Below are 6,117 nucleotides of genomic sequence, written 5' to 3' on the forward strand. Positions count from 1 at the left end.
CTTCATCTGTACATTAGGATTAACTCTGGTTCCCTTGAGTCTATCATAGGAGTCCGTGAGTTAATGAATAAAGAACTGCTGTGGCTCAGTGGGTTGGGCAATGTCCCACAAAGTGAAATGTCCCTGGTCCGATTGCTGGTCAGGGCACATGCTTGGGTTGCGAGTTCAGTCCCCTGTTGGGGCACATACAAGAGGCAACCAATCGATGATCTCTCTCATATCATTTTTCTCCCCTTCTTCCCCATCTCTAAAATAAGTAAAATCTTAAAGAAAAAAATGTAGCATAGGACCCTTGGCCTCAAATGAACATATTTCTGTCTAGTCACTTGGGATCTTTGAAAAAGCAAACCACCTCTCCAGCTTTCTCATTTTTAACCCACTTCAAATGTGGTTCACATTTTCTGTGTTCTCTCGCTTTGATTATGGGGACACTGTTGGGAAAGCTGAGGTGGAAAATGGCCCCCTTGGGGTTCTTGATAAAATAATAACAGTGTACAGAGGATGAGCTGGTCTCTCCGCCACCCCCCAGAAATTCAAATAGTATCCTTGCCAGTAAATCCCAAACTGGATTTCACAGAGGACCCAGCAGGAAGCACCACCTTCTATTTTTTTTACTCTTACAAGAAGATCCATCTGTGTTCCCCTCATTAGCGAGACCCCAGGACAGGCCCAGGGCTGTGTCCTGGTGTCCAGCACCAGCCCAGGCATAAGCAGTTGCCCTGGTTGACTTTTGTCAGGTTGAATTAATTAGCATCCCCTGTAGCCAGGCCTCTACCCACACCGCGCAGAGATATGCTTAAACTTGCACATTCCCATTTTCAGTATGTGAAAACTAAGGTTTAGAGAGGTGAAGAGACTTAACTGACACCCAACACTGTTTTTTTAAAGATGTTTTTATTTGTTTTTAGAGAGAGAGAGAAGCATCCATATATGGTTGCCTCTCAAATGCCCCCTACCGGGAACCTGGCCTGAAATCCAGGCATGTGACCTGAGTGGGAACCTTACCGGTGACCCTTTGGTTCGAAGTCTGGTGCTCAATCCACTGAGCCACATTAGCCAGGGCTGACCCCCAGCTTTGAAACTCCAGTGCTGCTGCCTTCCACCAGTGGGTGGTGTCAGATCCCACTGTTCTGAGGGAGTGCCTGGGACCCCAACCCCAACCCCAGTGGCTGCAGTGGAAGACAGTTGTCAATCATAATGTGGGGCATAGCACCTTATGCACAGGACTGACTGGGAAAAGTCAGAGTTCTCTCTCTTTGGAAGCTGTGAACAATGGAGGGAAAATGAGCCAGAAGACACATGGGAGAGGCAGTGAGGGACACCCTTGAAAACACTGAGGTCCCAACGTTGCAGAAGCTCCTGGGGTGAGCTGTCCATCTCTAGAGTCTCCCCATCCTCTGAGGACATCCTTCAGCAGTGAGGTCTATACCATGTGACAGCCCAGCCATCTCTGATCGGCCCAAAGTAAACCAATCACATCCTCTAGGATTGCTCAATGGAAGGAGGCAACTGATTTGTGATGTGTGACCAGATAGTGGCCTTCTGCCACAGGTGGCTTCTTGGGCAACTGCCTGCCCCATTGTTGTGATACAGTGTAAGGTGACCAGGTACCCCAGTTTTCCTGGGTCTCCTGGGACTGTCAGTGCTAAAACCCAGAAGTCTTGACAAATCAGGATAGCTCAGTCACCTGAATGTGGGGCATGCAGTGTCCTACCTGTAACCAAGATCCACAATGAGGAGCTCCTTCTTCAGTCCACTCCCAGGGGGCCAAGGCCTGGGCAAGGTGGAGGTTGAATCGCATCCTCCCGAAAACCCATGTGCACCTAGAACCTCAGAATGTGACCGTATTTGGAAATAGGGTCTTTGCAGATGTAATGAGGTAAGATGACATCATGCTGGATTAGGGTATGCTCTGAATCCAATGATTGATGTCCTTATAAAAAGAAGAGAGAAACACAGAGAGACAGAAAAGACAGCTGTGTGAAGGCAGAGGCAGAAACTATGGTGATATAGCCACAAGCCCCGGGACACTGAGCCCCCAGGAAGCCAGATGAGGCAGGAAAGAGCCTCTCCTGGAGCCTCCAGAGGGAGCAACACTTTGGTCTCCGACATCCGGGCTCCAGAATGTGAGGGGATAAACTGGGTTTTGTGGTGCTGTTATGGTGGCTCCAGGAAAATCATACAGATGTGGGCCTGGATTTGGCCACTGCATCCCTCAAAAGACATGTTGAAGTCCTGACCCCTGATACTTGTAAAAGGGACCTTATTTGGAAACTTAGTTAAAATGAAGTCACACTGGAGTAGGGGTGGCCCTAATGTAATGACCGGTGTCCTTATATGAAGAGGGAAATCTGGATACAGACGCTCAGGGAGATAGTCATGTGACAACACAGACAAAAATTGGAGTGACGCATCTACAGGCCAAGAATGATAAAGACTGCCAGAGCTACCAGAAGCTAGAAGAGAAGCCTGGAACATTCTCCCTCATAGCCTCAGAAGGATCCAGTCCTGCTGACATCTTGATCTCGGGCTTCCGGCCTCCAGAACTAGTAGAGAACAAATTTCTGCTGTTTTAAGCTACCCCATTTGTGGTTATTTGTTACAGCAGCCCCAGGAGCCTAAGAGAGCATCAAATAGTCCTGTTTGAGGTTTGAAAAGTGGAGCTTTTGATGGAAACAGCCAGCTCCCAGCTGATCCACCAAGCGTGGCAATTGGTCCTCCCCACTGGCCACATAGCACGTCCACAGGCTGAGGGACTGAAAAGACAGATTGATTCTTTCGCAGTTCTGGGGGCCAGAAGCCCAAGATCAGGGTGTTGGTAGGCTGTGCTTTCTCTGAAGGCCCCAGGGGCGGATCTGTTCCAGACCTTTCTGTTGGCTTGTGGCAGCGTTAACCCAGTCTTCCCATGGCATTCTCCCCGTGTGTGTATCTGTGTCCACAGTTCCCCTTTTGTAATGGCCCAGCCTACTCCAGTATAATTTCATCTCAACTAATCCCATATGCACTGACCCTGTTTCCAAAGACAGTCCTGTTCTGCGGTCCTGGGGGTTAGGACCTCAACATACAGATTTTTGGGAGGGACACAAAACACACCCCCAAAGACACAAACACATGTATGCACACTGGACATACACATATGTACACACATACAGATGTAGTCAGACGAGCACCTACCGTTCCACCTGAGGGCAGAGTCAAGGCCCCCGCCCCAGTTGTGTAGAATTTGGAGGTTAAGCGACCCCAACCCTTGGCAGGACAGCCTGAGACAGGGTCCCAGTGCCTCCCAAAGGGCCTAGAGGGGTTGAGCCCCGGATGCCCACAGCTGTGACCTGTTCGTTTATGTCCACCTACGTAGGTACTTCCCTTCACCTTCCAGGTAAACATCTTGCCTTCAATATGTCTTGGGGCCAAAATGTCATGCTGCCAAAGGCTGGATGCAGCAGCCACCTGGAAGATCCAGCTGTCCTACCCTATGAAGCCAGATGTTAGAGATTTGCAAAATGAAAACTACACCACTTTTCTTTTTTTTAATTTTATTTATTGATTTTAGAGAGAAACATTGACCTGTTGTTTCACCCACTTATGCACCCATTGGTTGCTTTTTTAAAGACTGCATTTATTTATTTTTAGAGAGAGGGGAAGGGAGGGAGAGAAACATAGATGTGAAGGAGAGGGAAACATCGATCGGTTGCCTCCCGCACACTCCCCGACTCAGGACTGAACCGGCAACCCAGCATGCACCCTAACCAGGACTTGAACTGGCAGCCTTTCACTTGCAGAATGATGCCCAGCCAACCAAGCCACACCAGTCATGGCCCATTGGCTGCTTTTTGTATGTGCTCTGACCGGGGACTGAACCCACAATCTTGGCATATTTGGATGGCGCTCTAACCAACTGAACTACCCAGCCAGGGCTAATCTTTTCTTAGACTTGTTTTTTTTTTAAATGTTAAAATATAATGAATTTATTTTTAAATAACATTAACAAATGTTTATAAATTTGTCTTGAATCCTAACATAATAAATATTAGTATTTGGCTGGGAGAGGCAGGACTTTCCCCTAGAGGGTTCAGAGGGAGTGTGGCTGGATGACACCTTGTTCTAGGACGTCTGGTCCCCAGAATGTGAGAGCATGAATTCCTCCTGTTAAAACCACCCAGTTTGGGGTCCATCATAACACTGACCTGGGCACTAACACAGGTCCCACCATTCACACTGTGGACCTCCCTCCTGCCCTGGCCCAAGGCCCTGGGTCTGGGTTGATGGAGCATCAAAATCCAAATCACCCCTTCCACACTTAAAATTACTTCTGGAAATTATCCATTAGGATCCAAGCTTTTGGATCTAGTACACATACCTAGTACATAGTTCCTCAGCCAGAATTTTTCTTTTCAAACCTGTATCACCCTGGCTGGTGTGACTTGGTTGGAGCACTGTCCCAAGAACTGAAACATCACCGGTTCGATTCCCAGTGAGGGCACATGCCTGGGTTACAGGCCAGGTCCTTAGGTGGGGATGTGCAAGAGGCAAGCAATCAGTGTTTCTCTCGCTCACTGATGTTTCTCTTCCTCCCTTCCCCCTCTCCAAGAATAAATACAAGTAAAAATCTTTTTAAAAATCCTCAAGACTGGAGTGGTTAGAGGGTGGAGGGATTGAGCAAAAAGGAGAAAATAATCTCAAGATTAAATCATCCCAGATTACAGTGACCCAAAATATAAGGATGGTGTCCTTATAAAACAGAAACACAAATAGAGATGGCTGGGTGAAGATGGTGGCAGAGACTAGGGGTGATGTGGCCCCAATCCCAGAGATGCCACAGCCCCCAGAAGCTGGAAGAGGCAGGAAGGACCATTCCCCCGGGACAGCTTGGGTTTGGGCTTCTGGCCCCACGGGAGAGGATAAATCCCTGCAGTTGAAGACACCATCTGTGGTGCCTTCATCTGTCACTGCCACCCTGCCAACAGCCCCTTCTCAACCGTCATCAGTTCCCTCTCTCAATTCTACCCCATCCTGTGTCCTCACGTCTCCAGGCCTGGGGGCCCACCACCTGCTCGCTGTTCACCTGTTTCTCACCTTCCTGGTTTCTTCTTTTCCTGCCTTGCCCTGTCACCAAGCCCATCTCCCACCCAGCTGGGGACACACACCCTCCGTCCTCAAGACACTTACACCCAATCTGTGACCTGCACGTACTGGCTGTGTCCCTAAGGCACAGGGCTCCTCACTCTTCATCTCTCCACTCCCGTTTCCTGCTATTCCCGCCCTCAGAGCTCCTGGCGGCACTGGCGCCCTTGGTGTCCTTGGTTCATAGATGAGTCTGTCCCCCAGCCTCACCCTCCTTCCACCTTCACGTGGCACCTCCCTGTGTTGTCTGTGTCCAGTGTTCTTTTTATAGAGGTTGGATTAGGGCTGCCCTGCTCTGGTATGATCTCACCTTAACTAATTACACCTGGAAAGACCCTATTTTCCAAATAAGGTCCACTCTGAGGTCCCAGGGGATAAGGTCTTCCACATGTTAATTTGGGGGAACACTGTCTGGTTCCTCTCTGAGTCTGGTTTCCTTCCCACAGCAGTGTCCTGTGGAATAAGATTGCCACCCTCTGTCCCATGTCTGCTTGGGGGTATCTACTCTCTGCCACCAGCAGGCCCCCACAAGCCCCAGGGTTGGGGAGAGGTCCTCTAGCTGGGCCTCTGTAAGACAGAGTCACTTCTAGTCCAGCTACACCCACCATTATTTTTCCTTTATGGTAGGCTGTATATGTGAGAACATGGGCCTCTTCCCACACTCCAAGTCCCCCTCCCACCCCCTTGGAATATGATTAGGGCCATCAGTAAGTGGACTTTGGGACTGACCTCAGGAGCCTGGCCAGAACCTCAGTCAAGAAACGACCAAACATGCCCTGGCTGGTGTGGCTGTGGACTGAGCGTCAGCCTGTGAACTGAGAGGTTACTGGTTCGATTCCCAGTCAGGACACATGCCTGGGTTGCGGGCCAGGTCCCCAGCTGGGGGCGTACAAGAGGCAACAGACCTGTTTGTCTCACACATCGATGTTTCTGTCCTTCTCATTCTCCTTCACTTCTCCTCTCTCTACAATAAAAAAAATCTTTAAAGAAATGACA

This window comes from Phyllostomus hastatus, unplaced genomic scaffold (assembly GCF_019186645.2).
Source record: "Phyllostomus hastatus isolate PE091 unplaced genomic scaffold, TTU_PhHast_1.1 phas_contig_159, whole genome shotgun sequence".
In the NCBI taxonomy this organism is placed as follows: domain Eukaryota; kingdom Metazoa; phylum Chordata; class Mammalia; order Chiroptera; family Phyllostomidae; genus Phyllostomus; species Phyllostomus hastatus.